The sequence below is a fragment of the Choloepus didactylus genome, chromosome 1 (assembly GCF_015220235.1).
Source record: "Choloepus didactylus isolate mChoDid1 chromosome 1, mChoDid1.pri, whole genome shotgun sequence".
NCBI lineage: Eukaryota > Metazoa > Chordata > Mammalia > Pilosa > Megalonychidae > Choloepus > Choloepus didactylus.
The window spans coordinates 59,287,586-59,311,894 of record NC_051307.1 but is presented as its reverse complement, the minus strand read 5'-3'; the positions used below and the strand labels follow the sequence as shown (position 1 = coordinate 59,311,894).

The following is a 24,309-nucleotide window of genomic DNA, read 5'->3' as shown; positions in this document are numbered from 1 at the left end:
CTGCCTTTCTTTCTTGTCTTTCTAGAAATTTTTCTGGCTGATTACTCCAATTCCATGTTAGAGCCAATTTCCTTTCATTAAACTCATCTATTGTTTAAATCAAAAAAGCAAATTTCTGTCACTTGAAAACAAAGATCTTGGAAGGTACAAAAGACAAACAAGGAGAAAATTGGAAAGTGTACTGAGCAATGCCCAGTAAAGCAGGAGGGAAACTGGAAAGCCTATTGTGGAAGTAAAGAGAGGGAAGATACTAAAGAAGGACCTAAAGCCTTCAGAGGAAGCATGGCCCTGGCAGGTTAAGGAGTGAGAAAAGATGACTGAGTTTGAAATTATGAGATTATTATTGGCTTTAGTGAGAGCAGTTTCTGTTTCAGTTTTTTTATAGAGTGGTGGCAGAGAATAAGAAAATGGGAAACAAGTGATGCATTCAACAGTGAGGAGAATGATACAGTACTCCAAGGTACTACATGAACTACTCTTTGTAGACAAATGTAAAATTATTTTCCTGTGGAATATTTTAGAAAAGGAGAGAGAGGGAATCTGTTGAGGAGGAGAAGTAGAAAGGGAAAATTGGGTGAGTGAAAATAAAACAAGAAGTGTAAGGAGATTTGTGAGAAGAATAACAAACATGGATGGGTAAGTGTATGAAAATTAAGGAGAGGAAGAAAGCAAGTATCAAAGGAAGGTTGAAGTTTAAAAAAAAAAATGGGGAAGGGGATACTCAGCAACTTGGGGGTGAGTGTGCATCCTAAACCTGGTGTTCACTAAAATTTCTGTCAGTCCTGGGAATCTTGTTTTTGTTTTGATCAAAATGCAGAGTTTGTTTTCCAGTAGAATTTGTATATGAAAGAGAGAGGTTTTGATTTTCAATTTGAGTTCACAAACTGAGTGAAAGTTTTTTTTTTTTTTTTCCATATTGACAGTCTGTTGCCTATTTTATCTTTGCTATTAGGCTTCTAAGCAATGCCAAATCACTAATTAATAGAAAACTCTCAGATGTGATTTGTGTTTTGGTCCTTACTGAGTCATATACTGGAAAAGGAAATGGTAGTAGACATTTTCTGTATATTTCATGATCTATATATCAAGATATAGATAGAGATATATCTGAAATTATTGTCAGACACGGCTGAGGGAATGAAGAAGTTAATATTTAAGTGAATTACATTAAAGGAGTTATACAGAAAAGATGATTAAACAGAATGGTTATTTTTATCAGAATCATTAGAATAATTTATTTATATAAGAATCACAATGACCTTAATCTTTAAACCTTGTTTTTAACTATTTAATATTCTAGCTCACCAAAACTTATCTTAAAAAATTCACTATCATTAGGTTAACAATATAATAAAACATCAATAAGAGAAGAATTCAGTCTTACATCTATTTTGCTTATCCGCAATTTAGTCTTTAAAATAAAATACACAATTAATTCACTAATTCTTTTTCAATTTTTCACCAGGTTCTTTTGGCATGTTGTAAATCAAACTTAAAATAATTATAAATTTAAAAGGATTTTTAACTTTTTTATGTAAGGAATAATGAATATTAAAGATGTTTTTCTCTCTTACCAATATATTGTAACAAATTGTGGAGACCCTTTAAAGATGTTAGGCTTTCTAAAGTAGAAGCAATGCAGTAGCACAAGAATGACAATAATATAGGTAGCAATTCTTTACACACTGATTCATTTTGGAGGTTTCATTTCCCAAACTCAGGAAAATAGTTTCTATATAAATTTGCTTTGAAAACAAAAGTAAAACCAATCATCAAAGCGTACAAGTGAAGTTCCCCTAAGAGCATACAAAGATTCCCTTTATGACAAAGCTGTTCAACTGGGCATTGCACACTTGGACACCTATGAGAATTCCAGGTTGTTCCACAGGGCGTGATAGACTTTTAACTCATAAATGTTACATCATTGCAGACATCTCTATTTGTAACAATTAAAATTGCCCTTTATGCCACATTTTCCACCAGACATGAAAGTACTGACACGTTTATGCAAACTTCAGTTTGTGTATAAAATTTGTTTCTCTGATTACATTGATGGCAATTGTCTTGTCTGAGCTATAAAACATGATTTTAATAAGGGGAAATACTAGATTTCTTCCATGAGTCAAAACTAAGTAATGTCCCCCCCATTACAAACTGTGCTCAAGTTACTAAGTATCTCACTTTAAGCTGATATCTGAAGGATGATAGGAATCAACAAAGCTAAAGTTAGGTAGAAGAGCAAAAGTAAAAACAGAGACAAAGGACTTCAGCAGAGGTGGCCTAGATCTGTGATTCCCTAATATTAATGCCGATGAATCTCCTGGAAGTTCTTTTAAAATGAAGATTTAGATTAAGTCTGAGGTAGGGCCTAAGGGTCGTCATTTCTATCAAGGTGATGCCTGTGGACTCATGCCATGCACAGGGCCTAGATCATTGGAGGAACCAGATTATTGGATGATCAAAAAACGGCTATTTGTCTGGCATGCAGAAAGACAAGCAGAAAGGTAACAGATGTCTTGGAAGCTATCATGGGTAGAATCACACATATTCTCAGGAACGGAGTCGGGTCTTTCTTCTTTACATTAATTTAAAGGCAAATTACTGAAGGATTTTGAGTATAGTGGTGACATGTTCAGATACCCCTTTTGACAATTAGCAGAATAAGTTATCAAATAACATTCAGAAAAATAAAAGTTACCTATTTGTGACATTTATATGTAATATGTGAATAGTGATATGTAACTATTTCTACAGTAAGAGTATGCATTAAAAAATATTTTAACCTCCAGTTGGGTCATGTTTACCAAGATGTGGGGAGAGGGCATACTTTTCAGTAGACTCATTAAACAATTATCCTGTTTCCACATCATTTTGGTGGGAAAAGCTAAGTAATGAGAGAATAAATAACAAAGGTAAGAGAATCATAACTACAAAAAATCTGAAGAAGAAAGAAGTAAACAGTATGATATGCAGAGGTAGCTCTTAACCCAATCAAAACTTGACTTAATTTACTGGTCTCTTAAATTTCATGTAATTATCCTACATAACTTTTGCCTATCTTTAAAAAGGTCTGCATTGCTGCTTCCATTTACTCACTTCTTATTTACCCTTTTTTTTTTAACAGCTACATTGAAGTATAATTTACATGCAAAAATATTGCACATATTTCTAGGGTACAATTTGACATATGAATGCATTTGAAAAATAATCACCATAATCCAGATACTGACATATCTATCTAACCTCAAGAGTGTCTTATACCCCTTTGAAATTCCTCTCCACCAATCCCAACCCATTACCAACCAGTTATCTACTTACTGTCACTATATATTAGTTGGCATTTTCTACATATTTAGATATGGAAATCATACAGCATTATGTTTTTGTCTTACTACTTTCACTCAGCAAACTTACTTTGAAATTCATCACTTTGGTGCATGTTTCAATGTTTCAGTCCATTTTGTGGCTGAGTAGTAATTCATTGTATGGATATATGACAGTTTATCCATTCACCAGTTGATGGATATTTGTTGTGTGATTTTTTCTAGTTTTTGTTCATTGTAATTAGTTATTGTAAACCTATGTGCACACATTTTGCATGAATATATTGTTTTATTTCTTTTTGTAAATGCTTAGGTTGGAAAGGACAGATTGTATGGTAGATTTCAAATGTGCATAAGAATTCTTTAAGAAATTACCAAATTATTTTCTCAAGTTAAATAATTTCATGATCCCACCAGCAGTGTATGAGAGTTCCAGTTCCAACACGTACTTGACAATTCCCAGTATGAGTAAAGTCTTTACAATATTAGCCATTTTAATAAGTGTATAAAGGTACATCATTGTGATTTTAATTTGCATTTCCCAAATGACTAATGATTTGAGCATCTTTCTATGTCCTTATATAATATCCACATATAGTCATTGGTAAAGTGTCTGTTCAAATAGTTTGCAAATTTTTAATTGGGACATTAGTTTCTTTATTATTGAATTTTGAGAGTTGCTCATATATTCCGGATACAAGAATTTTATCAGATATATGATATGATTTTTTTCTCTTATATATGAGAAATATGTATTTCAGAGTATGAAATGATATGTTTTTTCATATTCTAATTTATGTGTTTTTAAAAGCAGCTTTTATTTTGGTTGTGATGGTATAGTTCATGTGTCAACGTGGCCAGGTGATGGTGCCCAGTGGTCTGGTCAAGCAAGTACTGGCCTAACTATTGCTGCAAGGACATTTCCCAGCTGGTTAATAAACCAGAAGTCTGGTTTATCAAATCATAAGTCAATTGATTGCATCTGTGGCTGACTACATCTATCCTCAACTAAGGGATTGTCTTTGACAATGACAGAATCCAATCTTTCGAAGACTTTTAAGGAAGAAGAGAGAATTTTCACTTCTTGTTCAACCAGCCAGCGTCTCCTGGGAAGGTCATTGAAGAACTAACTTCATCTGAGTTGCCAGCTTGGGGCCTTCCCTATGGAATTTGGCTTCATTCATCCCCACAATCACAGAACAGTTTTATAAAATCTCATATTTACAAATATCTCCTGTAGGTTATGTGTCCCTAGAGAACCATGACTAATACAGCTTGGTACCAAGAATAGTTCTTGAGGAACAGAATCCTAAAATGGGCTTTTACAATTGATTTTCTACTCTGATTAGATTCAAAGGCACTAATGACTCTATTTCCAATAATCAAGATGGCACTGATGAGGCAAGGCTCTGGGTGACAGTTTTTTTGACACCCTAACAGAGTTTTGTGGCATTAAGGAGTATAAGGATGTTGGCTGTTGTTCTTAGATATACTGGATACAGTTATAAGAGAATGGAATGAGCTAAAGACTTCAGATTTGCAACTTAAATGCCATATGAAAGATGTAAACATTTTTATGTGTTCCCTGAAATAAAATCTTATTTCCTGTGGCTGAAGACTTGATGTTTCTTAAAACCAGAACAAAGTAATATTGTACAAGTAGCAAATTTACAATGTAAATTAAAATCTCAACCCCACAGTGTGTCTGCTGTTAAAGTAAAGACTTGATTGGAAAAGAATGGGATCCTGAAAATTAGGATGGGGACATATGGGTTGATAATGATTGCAGTGGGGACATTGGAATCCTGGATTCTTCTGACTCTTTGCTTGATATACCTGTAAGGGTCTGCCCTGAGGAAACAGTCTTTGTACCTCCAGCCTTCCCTGGGGAAAGAACCACCCAGTATCCAGCCTGCCTTGAGGAGACAGCTACCTGACCTTCAGCCTGCCTTGAGGAAACAGCTTCCCAACCTCCAGTCTGCCCTAAGGAGCCTGCCATCCAACCTCTATCTAGAGGTTAGCCTTCAGTGCCTGCTAAACACTAAACATGCAATTGCCTCCCATGGAGAAAGAGCCCTCTCTCCTCCATCTGGAGAGATCATTCCTGTTTCACCAGATGAAACTGCAGTGGAATGCCTTGAGGACTTGGCTTGAAGGATACATCTAATTCTTTTCAAAACTCACCCCCACCCCCACTCATTTCTTCAAGACCTATAACTAGACTAAAATCCCAACAGGCCCTAAAAGGTGAGGTACAAAGTGTGACTCATGAGTTAATATGCTGTGCTTGTTTGGATATATTATGTCCCCCAAAAAAGCTGTGTTTTTAATGCAATCTTGTGGGGGCAGAGTCATTCATCTTTTGATTAAGGTGGAATCTCTTGAATAAATGTTTCCATGGAGATGTGACTCACCCTATGGTGAATAACTTTGATTAAATTATTTCCTTTGTGGTGTGGACCCCACCCACTCAGGTGGGTCTTGAGTAGTTCACTGGAGGATTTAAAACTGAAGGTAAGAGGGGAATCCAAGATGGCAGATTAGAAGAGACAGAGGAAAATTCTCCTCCATGAAAAACACTAGATAAAAGACAGAAAGTGCTGTTCCATGGCTCCACTGGCTGGGCAAGTTCTTCTACATACTTAGAGACTGTGCACTTGAAGAAATCAACAGACTGCATTAGGAATCATATGAGTGTTTGAGGCTGCTGGGGAAATGGCAGCCTAGCCATGCCACAGTGGGGAGAAACAAAGAGACAGTTTTTGGAGGTGGGTTAGTTTAAAACCTGGAAAGCAGCTGGGGAGCCAGCAGTGAGAGCTGCTGTTGGGTGCAGTGGGGAGTGCCTTCCCAATGCCCAGGCACCCGCGTTAGTATCAGGCATGGGTGACAGCCCTTCACACACCTGCAGCTAACAGCCCCCAGACCAGGAGGTACAGGCTGCTGAAGCAGGTGGAGGATTGTGGAAGTGGGTAGGTTCCATGCCTCATACAGCAATCTCTGCAGCAGACTGGGAGATACCCCTTTGCAGTGCCACTACCAAGAGCTTCCTTAGGGATTCCACTGGCCTATGATGGTGCACACTCCCCCTCAAAGGAAACCCATGGAGTGCACAGGCTAGAGGTGGTGGTGCTGCATGGAAGTGCAAGGAGCCTTACATGAATCCCAGGGACTTGTGGTCCCATGGCAGAGAGAGAGATGGGGAATCTGAGTTGAAGGATTGGACTCCTGCTGTAGCCCCAGGGTGTTCCAGCTGCAACCCCAGGAATAGCTGGGAGTACTGGGTCTTAAAGCCGTCTTTGTGCCCAACTGCATAGGGCATACCCCCTGTGCACCACAAGGCTGGTGGTCCCAATAGCACATTGAAAATTGGTTGCTCTGATTGGACCTCCACAAGGTTGAGAACAACACTCACTGCATAGATGAAGTTGGGGAGAACTGGCTTGAGGGTAAAAGGTGGCTCAGGAGCACCATCTGCTGGTAAGTCAGGGAAGGTGCACACCACCAAGCTGTGCCTCTGTCAAATTACAGATAATTGTTTAAATAAGTCTGCATATACTAAAAGATCCCTATCAAGATAAGCAAATGCCAAGAGGCCATAAACAACAGAAAATTTTAAAGTATATGAAGAAACAAGAAGATGTGGATAACCCAGACACTCTAATAAAAAAAATAAAAAACAAAAATAAATAAAAATAAATAAAAAAAAAAAGAGGAGACGCAGAACTTGGAGCAATTAATCAAAGAGGTGATCAGAAACACCAATATGGTGCTCAGGATACAAAGGACATCAAGAAGACCCTAGAAGAGCATAAGGAAGAATTTGCAGGAGTAAATAAATAAACTAGAGGATCTTATGGAAATAAAAAAAAAATAACAATTATTCAACCTCAGTGCTCCTGTTTCCTCACTGCATTCTCCAGCAGTGGTAATTCATCTCCTTGGTGGGGAAAATGAAATTATGGAATTTACAAAGCACCTTATATCTGTAGGTGTCCTCTGCCTCACTAACTTTACCTATAATAGCCCAGTGTGGACAGTGAAAAAGGTGAGTGAAGCATGCTGGCTGACTATAGGCTATTGGGTATTGAATGCAGAAGTGCCCCTCTTTGGCAACCAAGGTCCCAGACATAGTGCTATTTGCATATTTTGCATATTGGCATCAGCATGTTGCATATTTTGATGTCCTCCTGTAACCCCTATATCGAATGACACAAAAGGCAGGTACTTTCCACTGGTAAATGGAGGATTAGTAGACCCTACAGGAAGTAAAAGCAGCTCTTTCACCTGCCCTGGCCCTAAGGTATTTGGAACCTGGATCTCTATTCAAGTTACAGTTTTCTGCTGCTGAGATCTGAAACAACTGGTCCCTTTGGCAAACCCCTGAGTTTTTGGACTAGGAGGTTCCCAGATGTAAACCAGTGCTTCTCCCCATCAAAAGGTAGTTTCTGGTGTGCTATAGATATTGGTGGAAGGGGAGGGGCTTGCAAAGAACTCTGGGGTCTTCCTGAGGCTAGAGATCCTCATTGTGTCCTGGGTCCTAGATAGTCAGAATACACACCAAGGTGACAGGCAACAATGGAGAGTCACCAAGTCAAAGTGGTGAACTCAGAATCATGTTTGCTCAGGCTCCCAGGGAGTGGTTTGCTTGCATGGGCAATTGGTAGAGGACACCCATAATGATAATCCTGATGCAATACCAGATGAGGGCCTTTCCCTCCCTGCATTTGCATAATAGGGTCCTCAACTCAAGCACAGATACTCAGTGCTGGTTCACTGATTGATTGGCCAAGTTGAAACCCTCTGGCATCCATTGAGCAGCAGCCACTATTGCCCTTCCCTTGGGAAAACTGTCATCTTGGGGACTGGAAAAGTGTCCAATGGGCTGAACTGCAAGTGGTCCTCTTAGCCCTAGACACTTGGAAACATGAGCCACCTTGCAACTATTTACTGATGCATGGGCCATCTCCACATCACTTAGGAGTCTCCTTTCAGCCACCATTAGAGATTCATGCTGTTTTTTTTTTTTTTTATGCTGTTTTTTATATCCTATTACAACCTCCACATGATTTCTAAGAAAGTGTGAGGTTAAAGCTGTCAGGCAGAGGAGTGGGATGATGGAAGCAGGCATAGAAGTGCTTAAGAATCCAGTGGGCTGGACCTGTGGGACCTGATATGTATATTGAAGATTAGTTGGCGATACCTATCCCTGGTTGGGCCACCAGTCCCCTTGGGAATGGTCATAGGATACCTTCAATGAGTACTGACAACAACCATGAGTTAGGAAGGGCTGAAAGATATGGGTAAGGCACTCAGATTAATCAGATAGGGGTGAGGTTATAGCAAGGGGAAGACAGACTAGGTGGCCTTAGAGGGGGGAGACAAGTTACTGCAAATAGGCTGAGAAAAGTGTCCCCCACAGAAAGTGGCTGCATGACCACCCTGACAGGACTAGTTCTGCTCCCATCTCCAGTTTTCTACAGATTTGACCTAGCAACAACCTGGAAGGAAAACATACTCATCCAGCTGAGCCAGACTATTGTGACAGCAAGGAACCTCACTTCTGGATCTACCATCTGATCCCTTGCTCCCTCTCTCTTCTTTGCTGAATCCAGATTGCCACTCAAGGAGCTGACTTTTCCTGTCTCATGTTTGAATTAACATCAGGAGATCCTCCATTTATGCCCCATGACAAACATAATGCCACAGCCATTGGCTGTGTACTCTCCTTCTCCTAGACAACCAGTCAGGATGTAACAACCCCTGATGTAATGAAACTGTCTCGGACATCTTTCCACTGCCATCTTCTGCTAGCATTCCACAAAAATCAGTGACTTTTTACCAGAGAACTGTTCCGCTCCAAGATTTTCGCATAGGTCATTAGCCAGTGACAGGTCAATGCACCTTAGTTTTCTGTCTGTTCCCCTGAAAATTCATAACCAATCTGCAATGTACTGTGTGAATGTTAAATTGTCTTAGATTTCTCCTATCCCAACAATGAGGCATATGTGCTATCACTAACACCCCCTGCTATACACAGGTTAATACCTCAAGAGAGGTGGAATAGGAGGTGACCAAGGTCTAATGTCAAGCCACTGTCTAAAAGTGTACAAATTGTATATGGGACCTTTTCAACTGTCTACCAGGGAATAGGGGGACATGGGCACAACCATTACCTCAAGCAGTCATGACCACCTTGCTTGGAGTAATGGAATGCATAGGTGAAACCCTCCTAATGAGCTACAGCTACTGGTGGTCCCAAAACCTCACTGTCAACATTGTCGAGAGACACAGTTTAGTAGGAATGACCTGTGTCCACCTTAATGTTTGAGGTAGGAAGTGGCTTATTATGTGGAAGCTAATGCTGAAGAGTAGACTAGGCCTGCTGAGAATCTGAGAGGTGGACTGTTGAGGAAGACACAGACATATGCTCAACAGTGATCTTCCAGCCCTCGCAAACTCCCCGTCCCCCAGCCCCTTTTCTATTGTTCACAGAACTTTCAGCCTGTTTCCATTATAAAACCTAGGGGAGATGTTAAGTCTAATGAAAAGGTCAAACCAGACCTTAAACCCTGAAACCAGGAACTAACAGCCCTCATTGCTTATCAGGAAAGGAATTCTCAGTAGCAGAGCCCCTCTCCCCCTTGAGTCATATAAATACCACACATTTGGCAACACAAATTTGTGTATTTTCTCTAATTCAAAGTGGGGCATGTGGAGCTGACATCCACCAATCCCGACCTGAGCAGTTCGGCTTCCCTGGAGATAAGTCATGATGGGACCTCTTCCCCTACTTTTATGGACCTTTTGTGCTGTGTAAGTAATAATGGGGTCATTTGCTAAAAATTTCTCTTGTGTCAGAGCCTGTGTTCCCACAATGCACCATGTAGCAACTTGCTCCACAACTGATCCACTGGTTTTTATCATACTCCACATAATCCAGTATCTGGAATGGCCTTCAGAAGATACAACTGAAGTATCCTTTTGGAGAGGATGCCTGTCATGATGGGCTGCATCTTCCATGGTGCATGTGCCAGTCTGGATATTTATGTCCCCCCAAAAGCCATATTCTTTAATGCAATCTTGTGCAGCAGATTTATTAATCTTTTGATTAGGGTGGAAGCTTTTGATTGTTTCCGTGGAGATGTAGCTCACCCAAATGTGGGTGATATTTTGATTATATTATTTTATTGGATATTTTATTAGAGTATGTCCATGTGTGGCCCTGCCCATTCTGACTGAGTCTTGATTAGTTCACTAGAGTACTTAAGAGAGAAGCTAAGACCTGGCACAGATCCAGATGCTTGCTGATGCTGATGCTTGGAGAGTTTGGAGATGTGGACAGAAGGACATTTGTAGATGTTAAGCTAAGAGATTAAACCCAGAGCTTGCCTGGGGAGATGTGCAGATGTTAGCCACATGCCTTCCCAGCTGAAAGAGGTGTTCCCGACATCATCGACCATTCTTCAGTGAAGGTTTCCTCTTGTTGATGCCTTAGTTTGGACACTTTTATGGCCTTGTACTATAAATTTGTAACTTAATAAATCCCCTTTATAAAAGCCAATCCATTTTTGGTATTTTACACAACAGCATCATTAGCAAACTGTAACAGTGCATTATATTCTAAAAGTCAGTGAAAAATAATTGTATGGTACAATGTCCTCAGTAGGTTGAATACATGGAACCAGGAACTCTCCAATGATCCACCTGGGAAATTTGTACTTTCTGTCTCCTACTCTCTGAGTTGTATGTTTTATGGTCCTGGTTCTTGGACTGAAAATTATTTTACCAGAAAACACAGTAGGAATCCCATTATATTTAAAGCTACAGCTGCCATCCAGTCACTCTGGATTTGTGGCAAGATACTAGCAAAGGATAGATGTCATGAGGATTGCAGGTGTCATTGACCCAGATAATCAGGAAGAGGTAAGAATGGGGTTAGTGAAAAATACATGTGGGAATTCAGGTGATAGATAGGTATCTTAAATATAATTTGCTAATATTTTACATTAAATAGACAAGTGTAAATACCATATCCTAAAAAATTGCATGGTGGCATGAGTTCAGAACACTCAGGTATCTGACTTCTGTGTCACCACACCATGTTAGCCCCTCGACTGGAGAAATACAAGCCAAAAATGAGGAGAATAATAAAAAGGGAGTAGATAAATATTGTTTCCTAGAGACAAGCTGCATCAATGGGCACTCAAGGATGTCCCACTAAACTGCCTCTTATTAGAGCATTCAGGAAAGGAGAATAATTGGAACCCTTGAGGGACAGTTACCAGAACTTATTATAAGAAACAGGTGGTCTGAAGAGAGCAAGGGTGGTCTGTATTGGCTCTGTTGTTCATAGCCTAGATGCCAACTTATTTCATTAGCATTGAGTGCACTAGTAGCTGACAGTACCAATTAAGCCCCTCTCTAGGAATTAGCCTTGGTTGAAGAGAGTTGCTTCATCAAAAACACCTTTCTTGAAGGCAGCCTGTATCCAGTGACTTTACCATAAGAGGTTTATATTCTAGGCTGCCAACCTTAAGACATGGCAAAGATGAAGAAACATCTTAGGTACATACTTCTTCTTAGGATTTGTTTAGATCTTTGTCATGACTACATTAAAGTTCAACTCATTCTTCGGTCAATTTTATTTCCTTAATGCCTCCATAAGTGTTGAGTCTGAGAACATTTTACAACAAAACCTTGGAAAAAACTAAAAGCCAACTAAATCTAACAGATATAGAAAAAACATTTTACCCAAGAACAGCAGAATATACATTTTTTCTCAAGTGTTTATTGGTCACTCTCCAAGTCAGACCATATGTTAGAGCACAAGAAAATTCACAGTAAATTTAAACATGGAAATCATATGAAGCATCTCTTCCCAAGTAGAATGGAGCCAGAAATCAATACCAGATGATAAACTGAAATATTTCCAAATATGAGGAAAAAGCAACACAATCTTGTGCAACCACTGGGTTAATGAAGAATTCACAAGGGAAATTTGAAAATACTTGGGGTCAAATGAAAATGAACCACAATATATCAAAACTTTATAGCTTTAAATGACTATATTTAAAAAGAAGAAAGATTTCCAATCAATAATCTAAGTTTACATCTTGAAGAACTAGAAAAAGAAAAGCAAAATAAACCCAAAGTTAACAGAAGGAAGATTATAACTAAGAAGAGTAGAAATAATTGAAAGAGGCAACTGAAAACAATGGCGAGAATTAATGTTAATAAAAGTTTATTCATTGAAAATGTCAATTACATTGATGACCTTTACCTACACCGAGAAAGAAAAAAAGATAAATGATGAAAATAACTAAAATCAGAAGTAACCATATTGCCATCAGTACTAGTCTTACAGAAATAAAAATGACTAAAAAAGAATGCTGGGAATAATTGTACCTGAACAAATTAGATAATATAGTTGAAATTGATAAATTCCTTTAAACCCCAATTTTTTAACCAGACTCAAGAAGAAATACAAAATGTCAGCACTTCTATAACAAGATAAGAGTTTCAATCAATAATCAAAGTCCTTCCAACAAAGAAAATCCCAGGACCAGATAGCTTTTCTGGTGAATTCTACCAAACATTTAAAGAATTAACACCAACCCTTCATAAATTCTGCCAAAATACTCATGAGTAAGGAACAAATTCTAATTCATTCTCTAAGGTCAGCATTATACTACTATTAAAGGCTGGACAAGAAAAGAAAGTCACTCACAAAATCTCCTAATGAATATAGATGTAAATATTCTCAACAAAAAGTGAGAAAATTCTATCTGGCAGCATATGAAAAGTATTAGAATCCATGACTGACTGGGATTTATCTCAAGAATGCAAGTGTGGTTTGACATAAGACTATCAATTAATATAATACACCACATAAATAGAATTAAAAATGATCGTCTTAAAAGATGAAGAAAAGGCATTTGCCAAAAATCCAAGTTTTCATGATTAAAATACACAGAAAAATAAGAATAGAAGGGAGCTTCCTCAACTTGATAAAGGTCATTAATGAAAAACCCACAGCTTACATTCTACTTAATGGTGAAAGACTGAAAACATCCCACTATGATCGTCTGCTTTCACCTCTGTTAGTCAATATTTTCCAAATAGTTTTATCCAGAACATTTAGGCCAAAAAATAATACAAGTTATTCAAATTGGAAAGGAAGAAATAAAACTATTTGTATTTTCAGATGACATGATCTTATATATACAAAATCCAAGGATTCTATAAGAAAGCAACTAGAGCCAATAAACAAATTCAGCAAAGTTGCAGCATACAAGATCAACACATAAAAATCAATTGTGTTCCCATGCACCAGTAATTAACAATATGAAGAAGAATTTAAGTGAAAAATTTCATTCACAACAGCTTTAAAAACATTAAATATCTATGAATAAATTTGACTAAGGATATAAAGGACTTATATAAACTAAAAAACACTGCTGATATAAAGAAGACCAGAATAAATGGCAAGGTATCATGTGTACATAGATTGGAAGAATTAATATTGTTAACATGTCAGTAGTATGCAAACCAATCTACAAATTCAATATAATCCTTATCAAAATTCCAGCAGCCATTTTTGCAGAAATAGAAAAATTGAGCCTCACATTTATATGGAATTGCAAGGGATCCAGAATATCCCAAACAATTTTGAAAATTCACAGATTTGGAAGGCTCACACTCTCTGATTTCTAAACTTATTACAAAGCTAAACTAATCAAAAGACTATGGTAGTGTTCTATATGTTCTATATATATGATAAATATGTTCTACATATATGATGAACATATAAACAATAGAATTGAAAGTCTATAAATAGACCCAGACATCTATGGCCAATTTATTTTTGAAAAGGGTGTGAAAAATGTGCAATGAGGAAAGAATATTTTCTTCAACAAATAGAGCTGGGAAAACTGCATGTCTAGATGGAAAAGAATGAGGCTGGATTCCCACCTCACACCATATTCAAAAATTAACTCAAAATGGATCAAGAACATAAATATAAGAGTTAAACAATAAAATTGCAGAAGATGATGTAGAGGCAAATCTTCATAACCTTGGAGTTGGCAAATGATTATTATATATTAAATAAAAACACATTCAACAAAGATGCAATAGATAAATTCAACTTCCTTAAATGAAAATGTTTTAGTGCATCAAAGAAAATTATCAACAAAGTGAAAAGAAAAATGAAAAGAACGTATGTACCAGTTTGGATATGTTATGTCCCCCAGAAAAAAGCCATGATCTTTTGATCCAATTTTGTGGAGGCAGACATTAATGTTGATTTGTTTAGAACATTTGGATTAGGACTTTTCCATGGAGGTGTGGCCCACCCAACTGTAGGTGATAACTCTGATTGGATAATTTCCATGGAAGTGTGGCCCCACACATTCAGTGTGGGCCTTGATTAGTTTACTAAAGCCCTATATAAGAGCTCAGACAGGAGTTAGCCAGCTGCAGCTTAGAGATACATTTTGAAGATGTCCATTGAAAGCAAGACACTGACATTTTGAAGAATTCCATTTTGAAACGCAACCTGGGAGCAAGCAGACACAACCCACATGCCTTCCCAGCTAACAGAGGTTTTCCAGACACAAATGGCCTTTCTCCAGTGAAGGTACCCTATTGTTGATGCCTTAGCTTGGATACTTTATAGCCTTAAGACTGTAACTTTGTAACCAAATAAACCCCCTTTATAAAAGCCAATCCATTTCTGCTGTTTTGCAAAATGTCAGCATTAGCAAACCAGAACAATGTGGAAAACAGTAGTAAATCAAATATCTGCTAAGAGATTAATATTAGGAATATATAAAGAACACTTACTATGCAATGACAAAAGGACAAATGACCTAATTAAGTTAAACCTAATTAAAAATGTGGGCAAAGGACTTGAATACTTATTTTTCCAAAGATTATATCCAAATGGTCAATAAGCACATGAAAAGATAGTCAAAATTAGTAACCCTTAGGAAATTCAAATCAAACCCACAAGATAACTCATCAAACCCACAAGGATTACTAATTTTTTTGAGTAAAATAATTCTACTCCTAGGTATATACTAATGATATTAAGAAGAGGAACTAAAATAAATAATGATACTCCAATATTTTTAACTGCATAATTCACAATAGCCAAAAAGTGGAAACAACCCAAGTGTCCATTAACAGATGAATGTATAAACAAATGTGGTACATACACACAATGGAAAATTAGTTGACAATAATAAGGAATAAACTACTGATACAAGCTGCAACATGATAAACCTTGAAAACATTGTGCAGAGCAAAATAAGTAGGGAACATGGGAGAAATGCATGATTTTCCATATATGAAATGTCTGTAATTAGCAAATTCATGGAGACAAAAATTATATTACAGGTTATAAGATGATATAAGAAGAGGAGGAAAGACAGATTGTTGCCTAGTGGCTGTGGTGGTTTGAAACTTATTCTGCCAAAGCTGTTAAACTTCCAATGTATTGAAGCTTTTCAGATTGCCCAACAATAAACAAGCAAAACTGGAAAATGCTTAAAATTTATATTTACAGTGAAAGGCAACTCACCTCTTCTCATTTCTCAGATGCACACTAAGCTGAGAGCATCCACTTATATTTTGGCCCTGCCTTCACTGTCTTAACTCACTTTTCACATTTTTCTCATTGAATTCCCATTTCTGTTTATTTCTTTGTGTGATAATTTAAGTTGAATACCTACAAGTAGTGAGATTCACAATTTCCCTATAAAGTAGAATGAAAGACCTTTGGATGATTAGCAGAATTCCTAGGACTTGCCTGTGCCCACTTAAACACAAAACTGCCACCACTATGGAGCTAAATGTGATATGAGGCTACAGGCTACACAGTGTTTTAGAAATCAAAGACATCCTACTGTAGTCCCTTTCAGAAGAACCACACTATCTTAGGATTTAATGCACTTATAAAGTCACAATGAAGAGCATTTAAAAGTCTACATTTGTTTTCTGCTTTAAATGACATATATAACATGAACATTTCATTAAAATTCCTTATGTTTTTGAATAATATAAACATATTTTAAAGGAGCTTTTTAATATAAAATATTTTAAAGAGCTTATTAGTTATTAATACAAAGTCATTAAAAAACTAGGGCATGGAGGTATAGTTCTTTTAATATGTGGCTGGATTCAATTTGCTAGTGTTTTTAAAGGATTTTTGCATCTATATTTATTAAGAAAATTGGTCCGTCATTTTCTTTTATTTTGATGTGATTATCTGACTTTGGTATCAAAGTAACATTAGTCCATAGAATGAGTTAGGAAGAGTTCTCTGATTAAATATTGAGTTATAATTATGTTACCACCATAAAAAGTTTAATAAACCACTAGACAATTATAATTATGAAAACTTTAGCTACAACTAACTGCATAATTTTGTAACTTTTTAATAAAAGTAAAGATATTTGCATGAGAACTTCACTTTAGCATTGCTTTAACATTTTAGCCAATGAATCTATGAATTTCTTATTTGTCAAACTATAGATTAATGGATTTAACAAAGGACTTATGATAGTATTAAACAGAGAATCCATCATAATTTGATCATCTAACTGTGGTGTTCTAGAGCATATGTACATGAAGAGAAGAGAGAAATAGTATAAAGAGACAGAAAAGAGATGGGCTCCACAGGTGGAGAAGGCTTTCCTTACACCTTTTTCAGACTTGTGTTTAAATATTGTAAAGAGAACAAGTATGTAAGTGACAAGAATTGTCAATATAGCTAATTCTGAATTGAACAAGAGAAAATAAAAATGATCAGAAAATTAATAGAAAGATCAGTACAGAAAATCTTAAACAATGCTATGATTTCACAGAAGAGATGTATCATGTTGGAGTTACAGTAGATTAATCTGAATAAAAAACCTTCATGAATGAAGGCATGAAGAAAACCACCTACAAATGACCAGACTGACAGCTGTATATGTAGTCTATTGTTCTTAATCACTGAATAAAATAAGGGTTGCATATGGCTATATATCAATCATATTACATTGCTGCCAAGAGAAAACATTCTGTGATTACACTGATTACAAAGGAGAAAAACATGTATCATGCACTCAGAGAGAGATATCATTTTACTCTTGGCAAAGAAGCTAACTGGCAAATTGGGGGTCACTTGGGATAAATAGCCAAGAATCTCCAAAGCTAAATTTACAAGGTATAAATACATAGGGGTATGAATGTGAGGGTCATTCCAGATAAGAGTAAACAGCCCAAATTTCCTCACCATGATGATATATACCATCAAGAACACCAAGAAGAGGGGGATTTTCCACTTTTGTTTGTTCCATAAGTCCTGTGAGAACAAATTCTATTAGCACGTTGCATTTTCCTTTTCCGTATCCCCATTGTACATTCCCTGAAATAAGATGGAGTAAATGTAAGAAGAACATTATTCTCTTATCAGAGTGAATTTTTAAATTGTATTTAATACTACTGTAATAGATGGAAACTATTCTGGGGAATTGAAGAAATGGAAATAAATGCAATTATTTGAAAACAAAATTCATAGGAATTAATAGATTTAGAGAAAAAGAACAGAATGATAAGCTTGTGTTAAATATATAGGGACAATAATGAGTGAAGGAAATTCAGTGTGGCTGTGACATGGACACAGGGTCAAGGGAAAAGATTTTTGAAGTTCTTCAATCATAAAATGAATTGAATGCCATGTTGGAAAGATCTCAGACAACAGGCATGCACTGAAAACATTTAAGACAGAGTGAGGCATTGTAAGATATTTTTAAATTAATTATTTTGTAGTGTAGAAAATAGACTACAGGGAAGGGAAACTGGAGTCATAGATACTAGTCAGGAAGCTATTACTTTGATTTAGTGGTGCCCAAACTAGGTTATGCACACTGTGGCCCCTCCGGGCCTCTCCCTTCTGTTCAGATTCTGTTGATGTTCAACTTCCTGTTTCTGTCTCTGTGGCTTTCTCTTCCCCATCTGAATTTCATTCCACTTATAAAGGTCTCCAGTTAAAGGATTAAGACCCATCCTGATTGAGGAGAGCTACAGCTTAATTGAAGTAACCTCATCAAAGGATCCCACTTACAATGGGTTCACACCCACATGAATGGATCAAGTTTAATAACATGCATTTCTGGGGTACTTACAACTCCAAACAATCACACTGCACCCTTTGGACCCCAAAAGACATGTTCTTTCTACATGAAAAATACATTCATTCCATCATGCCATTCCAAAAACTGTAAGTCATTTCTGTAACTATACTAAGTACAACTAAAATTATTTATTAAATTAAGTTGGAAACCTCAGGTCCAATATCTACCTAATTGAGAACTACTAAAAATTTTTGTTTCTGGATTCCTTTTGTTCTAAAAATTATTTAGGAGAATCTGAAAGAGATTTATTTACATGTATTGTATTTATCAGTATTTACCATAATAGAAATTTTAAAAAGTATTTATTTATTAATTCAACCAAAACAAAAATAATAAGTTTATTACATGCTAATAAAAACATAGTGAAGCTCAGTGATAGATGCATATAGATTAATATTATCCTTGTTTTTCAATTTTTATAATAAAAATGTATGTAAACCATTCAAAACAAAGCATGAAGGAAAAAGATCCAAAAAGTTAAACAAGTTTGCCAGGACCAAATATACAGCCACCTTATCTTTCCCAATTGATTTGTGGTGTTATTTTACCATATACTTGGGTTGGCTGCTGGACAAAGTATTGTTTTTCATGATCTATATACTGAACTAATATGAAATTGTCTAAATTATTGAAGATTTTTTCATTCATTTTAATTTCTGATATGAAATATCTGTACTTCCAAAGTGTTTTTGGCTTATCCTCTGACAAATTTTAGAATCTTTAAACAAATACTTCAAAACCTCTGATATTTTGAATGGAATTACATGAAATGGAAATATATGAAATAGTCATAAAAATATAGAGTCTTAATTTAGATCTTTCACCAAATTATACCCCTGGAATGATTCAATAATTGAATATGAAAAATGGAATTATCCCAAAATATCAGCTATTATGAGATCAAAAAAGGAAGCAGCAAAGAAGAAACAAAGAAATACAAAGGGAGAAAGCAGTACACTTGAGTTCCTTAAAATGAAAATTAAAAGACAAAGAAATTGAGAAAAAAAGTACCCTAGCTCCATATAAAAGTTCAATAGTTTTTCAATGTAAATTGTATATATAAATAATAAAAATCAAGACTAGTTGAAAAAGTAAAAAAAAGACACTATCAAGTGATTAAAAAGTAAAAATGATTAAAATTGTATTAAAATTTTTAATTCACTTATATAAAAATACTAAAAATTGCATTAAATTATACATCATGTACTTAGGAAACAGTTATTTAATGCCTAAATGTGTCAGACAGTTCATTAAATACTGGTAATATAAGATTAGACATGTAATGGTCGCTACTCACAAGAGGAAACAAGCCTTTATTTTACTGTCCAGAAGTTACAATTTCTTTTTGTTCTTGCTTATTATCTCTGCACCCTTCTACTTTCTTAGTCTCCCCCAGTTTGAACTCTTTTTACCTATGATATATTAATTTTTGTCATTAGTCTCATTGTTTCCTTCCCTCTTTCTAATCAAATGCCAGATTCATTTTCTGAAAGATACAATCAAATTGCCCTGCTGCCAGGCTGTTTGATGCCTCTAAGATAAATTCAGATTTCTTAGGGTAGCATTGAGATTCTCAGTAAACTGATACACTTCCATCCTTATTTCTCACATTTTCCAACAGCTCTACCAGGTTTATTACCTTTTCCATTCAGAGCTCACCTTCCTCCTCCTCCATCTTCAGTGTCTACTCATTCCATGAATATTGAAATGCTCATGCTATTATTACTGCTTTTTCCCCAAATACCAAAAATTTTTCCATTATTTAGGGCACAGTTTACTTCTGACCTCCATTGCCTGAAGGTCCAAACACATTTTATATATCAACCACAATCAAGAATTGCTTGTATATAATTAGTATTGCTTTTTGCATATGTGTATGTCCAATAACTTTTTTATATTATAAGTATTTTAAGATTGTGACTAACACATCTGTGAAAAGAGCTGTAAAATGATATGGAGAAAAGGCAATATTGAATCAAACCCCAGCTCCATTCTGCGTGAACTTAATCAGGCTACTAAATATTTCAAAAGATAAATTTTTTTTTTTTTTTTTACTCTGGAAAAGCATAAAATAATGCCCAATTCACTTGTAAGTGATCTACATGGAAGTTCCAGTTTACTGCGCTTGAACAGCATCTTCTATTTTCGGTTATGCTATGATTATATCGATAATTCACTTTGGAATTCTGAAGGTTGGTGGTATTCCTAATGACAAAAAAGGCAAGTTATTATTTCTTGGGAAAGAAACACTTAATTTAATTGATATATTCAGTAATTGTACACCATACATCATGGATTACTAATCAAACTGCATGAAAAATTCAAATCCATTATGGCAGTAAATACTTTCATTTTTAAATACAGAGTAATAAATCCCCATTATGAAGCTATTCTAATTCCAAAAAAATTGAGAAGATAAATGACCAAAACTAAAGATGAAAATATTCTTGATATGAGGATGCATATTGTGCATTAATCCTTTTCGATCAGAATCTCTTGGACAAAATCAAACAAACTTGAGATTCAAATTGAAAATCACCATTTACATTTGACACTTGGTTTTTCTTAAGAAAGGATTAATATTTGAGAACTTGGAATGTTCCTGAGTTTGAAAGGTTGTCCTTAGAGATACCAAAAATTTGGTGTTATTATCAATTGCAAGTTACTATTATACAATGACTTCTATTCTTGTATTTACAGGATATGTTGAAAATTATAACTAATTACACTTTGGCACAATTTGTGTTCTCACAAGTAATCATATATCTGTTCCTGATAGACTCTAGTGACTTACATTTTGAAATAAATTTTAGCAGACATTCTCCTTTCTGAACTTATCTATCCATTTATTCATTATTTCATGTATGCATCATCATATTTTAGTGATTTAATATTTTATATATCAATATCCATTATCCATTTTCTCAGTATCCCTTGACTGTGAAAATTAAAGTTTTTAGCAAATTAAAATCAGTTTGCCACAGGGGATATTTTTTTCAAAGTGTAATGAGAGTTTTCTCTTCTTTATAATTCTTTTCATAACATTTATTACTTCCTTATTTCTTAAGCTGTAAATAAAAGGATTTAATAAAGAAATTACTGGAGCATAAAAAATCAGCAACTGGTATATCACTCACGTCTTCTTTAAATGTACTTGGTCAAACATACATGAATCATAGAATATCAAGACAGAGAGAAAGTGGAATGCACAAGTTGTTAACGCTTAGCCTCTTCCTTCTTTGGATTTCACTTTGAAAATACAGAAAAAATACAGAGATAAGTGATTTGTACTTACAGTAATATGGAAGCCTTGAATTTTCCCTGAAAAGTTAAATATCATTATTTCATTGATAAAAGTGTCTACATAAGAGAGTCTAAACAACAGAAGAAAATCACACAGAAGTGATTAATTTGATGAGACCCATAGAAAGTTAACCCAAACAGAAATCCTACATGAATCATAGAATTCAGGTTTCCAGCTATATAGGCCCCTGACTGTGTTATTTGACAAATCAGAAGAAATAAATTGTGCAATGCATTCACAGAGGGAAATAATTCTATCCTCAGAAGAGAAATCTCTAACATATTTGAGGTAATGGCACAAGAATAGCATGAATCCATCAGAGCCCACTGCCCGGAAAGATGTAAACTAGTGTATGGTGATGATTCATAAAGATCAATGATGCCAAACAGTTTCTCACCATAGTGATCAGATAGATGGCAAAGAGCACCACAAAGGAAAGGGGCTTCATCTCTGGTTGATATGTAAATCTTATGAGGATTAAATCAGTTCTTAAGAAGTGATTATCCTTGGCCATCTTCAACTTCTTTGTTGAGATAAGAATTATGGAGATGTATGACTGTAATTTGGAGTATGTCTAATTTTCCCTTAAAATTTCTGTTTGCGCAATAAGCAGAGATTTTTTTTCAAGCTTCCTGTGCTATGTATGGAACACAGGCACATATACCTCTAGAGAACATTAGTTCCTCTAAAATATCTGCTTCTATCACCTCAAGTTCCGAAACTCAGATTCACGGGAATATTTATTTCCAAGGAGGACACTTATAGTAGTGAAGACTTTTGGCTCTATCAATTTATGCAAGTATAGTACAAATGTAGGTTATTTATATTTGTGTTAATTTTCCCAAATAGTATCAATGTCAATGTCAGTTTTCATTGATAATACTTAAGACATTATTAAAAGCAACCTTCCTGTATATATGTCTTTGTGTGTATGTGTATGGTTTCTCCACTGAGTAGATTTCACGTTACCCTAATCAAGTATGCAATTGAAAATAGTACACTGCAGATATGGGAATTTTATATTTTAGGAATGTACAATGATCTAAGAATGGAGATGGTGACAATTCACCTTTAAGTAAATCACCTTGGAGAGACAGGTAAATAAATATATTTAGTAATTAATTTGAATATATCATCTTCATATTGTTAAAAAACAAAGTAATCTATAGAAAACTATTTTTAACATCTTACAGTTTTATTAAATAATTGATGAATTGGGTAGCATCCAATCCATAAAATTGCAAGGGAGCTCTCAAGAGCAAGAGAAAGAACAAAGCTCACATAGGCAGAATAAGGAAGTTTTAAAGAATATAATATCATTTGTAAGTATAGAATGGCTTTATTTGACTTACCCTTGAATAAGAGGACTTGGGCTAAATAAGAAAAAGAGTGGTAGAGAATTATGTTTGGTTGTTCTCAATTTCAAGTTCTGGGAGAGTTGGTCTTGGGTTTCAGCTTCTGGGAGAGCCAAAGATTTTTAAAAAGTAGCAACTTAAATTCTGATTTTTTGTCACAGTGCTTAGTATGAGTAACTCAATCTTAGGTCTACTTAATTTATTTAACCCTCTTTGATTCAGCTGTCAGCTCTCAGCCATTGAGAATTGTGATCAAAATGTAAGGTGTTGATTTCCATTCTAGGTTACTCCCTGAAGACTCAGAGTAGTACTTTGGATTGTGATGCGGGGCTCATATGTGACCAAGATGTCATTTTTTTCCTTTATGTCATTCCAGGCATAAAGAAATCATCTTTCCATTCACAGGTGGCTGGGTATATCCATTTAAAACTCTTGAGAGAACACAGCACACCAGGGAGTCTATTATAGTGACTATGAGTAGTAAAATTCCCAATGTTTGGAGGATGCTCCCAAGTCAACATGCCCATTATCCTAACCAGCTAAAATCAAAGAGATTAAAAAAGGATCCTTGGAATGGTCTACCTGCTTAAGCCATATGGCTTTTTAAAATTATTTCATAAAACTGTGTCTCGAATTCCTCAGAATCTTTCACCCAAGAACGAGTGGTCTTGGCAATGGCACAAACACCTACTTGTTTAGCTAAAAAGTAATCAAGTGCTATCCTAATGTCTGAAACAACTTTAGCTCACGAATTTGACCGTTTCTGAATAGCTATATATCTAGCGGTAGATTCAGCAATTTCTCCTCTTGTAACTGATAGACCTCTGGTCATGTTTTCATTTGTGTCAACCCTAAACCAAGGCAACAACAATCTGCAGAAAGAGGAAAATCTGGAATCATGAATTTCCCACAAGAAAATCACATTTTCTTCCATGCTAGATTGAGGAGAGTTGTTCAATATGAGGTTTTAGAATAGTTATGAACCTCTAATGAGACAATTAGGAGGCTGAGGGTGCATTGTTCCATCACTGTCAACAGTCCATATAAAGAGTGACCCAACCAGTAGAGGTTTATTTTCTTCTCAAAGGAAGATAAGTCCTGAAGCAGTGCAAACCACCCCTAGAGACTTAATTGTCATTTCTGGA

At 35.7% G+C, this 24,309-nt stretch overlaps 1 pseudogene; it reads right to left on the bottom strand.

The window, feature by feature from the left end:
* Window positions 1-16,798: 16,798 nt before the first annotated feature.
* On the bottom strand, window positions 16,799-17,770 carry LOC119511229 (annotated as a pseudogene).
* Between the last annotated feature and the right edge of the window lie 6,539 nt (window positions 17,771-24,309).